The sequence below is a fragment of the Aplysia californica genome, unplaced genomic scaffold (genome assembly GCF_000002075.1).
Source record: "Aplysia californica isolate F4 #8 unplaced genomic scaffold, AplCal3.0 scaffold00622, whole genome shotgun sequence".
Lineage (NCBI taxonomy): Eukaryota > Metazoa > Mollusca > Gastropoda > Aplysiida > Aplysiidae > Aplysia > Aplysia californica.
In genome coordinates, this window is record NW_004797892.1 from 399,023 (window position 1) to 400,705 (window position 1,683).

Below are 1,683 nucleotides of genomic sequence, written 5' to 3' on the forward strand. Positions count from 1 at the left end.
ACCCAGCATCCCTCTTCTCGCGCCTGCCATTCCCTTTCTCTCTTTCGGCCTGCTCAGCCCTGTTACAGTCCATACGCGACCTCTACTATCGCACCAGTACCTGGCCCCCTCCCATCGGTCAGAGTGTTTACGACCACACTTTCACACACACACACACACACACACACACACAGACAGACAGAGAGAGAGAGAGAGAGAGAGAGAGAGAGAGAGAGAGAGAGAGAGAGAGAGAGAGAGAGAGAGAGAGAGAGAGAGAGAGAGCAACAAAAGCTGACAAGATAAACATCTTTTTGCGCTGCATAAATTTACAAGTACTATTTTGAAAGGGAATGTTACGGTGGGTAACACACCACACACACACCTTTTTTTAAAGGTGATTGGGCCTTCTACGTGCCTGATACCCTTGAATAAGGTTTTTGTTCTTTTGTTCCTGTCGGCCTTCGAGGGTTCAGATACTCTTGTCATGTGGCAAAGGCCTTTTGTGCTGAGTGTCAAGTGCGTCATCGTGGAGTTGATGGAAAGAGGCTAGATTTCTCTCTATATATACTACTGAAATAGTGTGACTGTAGCGTTGTGATACACGGCACGTGTCTTTTCGTCCATTTTTTGTGTTTACTCAATTAAAAACAATTGAAATTGTGTTGTTTTTTTCGGGTTTGCGAGGGTTTGGCGAGTCTATCCCATTCTCTGTGGGTGGTTGGCGGGAGCTCTGGTGTGGTTTGCTTCTTCTTTCCTATCAAACATTATCGTCCTTATCTCCCCTACTTCTTTTTGTGTTTGTTACTCTCTTGTAACACCTTTAATCTTCTGCACTTATATGACCTTGTTGGGTTGCAAGTGCCGTAAAACTCTTACTTAAACTAAAACCAATTGTGTTTTTTCGGGTTCGCGAGGGTTGTGCGATTCTATCCCATTCTCTTTCTGTTGATAGTAGGTGGGCTTTGCGGCGCGCCATGCCGTCTGCTCTTTCTACTTTTTCAGTTATGTTATTTTCTCTCTTAAAGATCTAGTTTCATGGTCTGTTCCTGTGGGTGGTTCGAGAGTGATCTGATGTGGTTTGTTCCTTCTTGCCTGTCAAGCATCTGCCGTCCTCATCTCAACTTCTTCAAAGCACTTAACACGAATATCCCACTTGGTGGGACGTTAAACTCGGAAGTCCCGCCTCTTAAATAACCTAATAGTGTTGACAGGGGCGTTAAACCTATTTTTCACCTTCTTTTTTTCTTTGAACGTTACTCTCCTTTAGCACCCCCCTTAGTCTTTGTCACTCATAATTATTACCTACCTGTATGTAGCAAGTGCCATAAAACTCGTCGTCCTCAAACTAAAATCGTACAGCCTGTTCCTGGCGACATTTCACTGCCATTAGATACGCCCAGAGAGTTTACAGTAATACTACTGTAAACCCTCTCTGATACGCCCACTTGACGCGAACCTGCGTGTGGAATGATGGGTACACCGACGCACCGGTAGCTCCTGCATTTTTAAAATTCTTTCTCTCTGTGGTTCTACTGTCTGTGTGTCTTGCTATTTTTGCTTTTCACTCGCACAATATTATGTAGGCTAGCCATTCATGTTCGGATTTGGTTCTCTTTGCAAAAAAATTCAGTGTAAACTACCAGTCGTATCGTTATTTTAGGGAACAGCGCGCGCGCGTGTGTGGGTTTATGGGTGTGTGTGTGT

The 1,683-nt window shown here is 44.5% G+C and overlaps 1 protein-coding gene across 1 annotated transcript in view; it reads left to right on the plus strand.

Annotated features, from left to right (window-relative positions):
* LOC101858059 (EH domain-containing protein 3) overlaps nt 1-1,683 on the plus strand; it is a 47,065-nt gene that overhangs the window by 38,919 nt on the left and 6,463 nt on the right. The window lies entirely within an intron of this gene.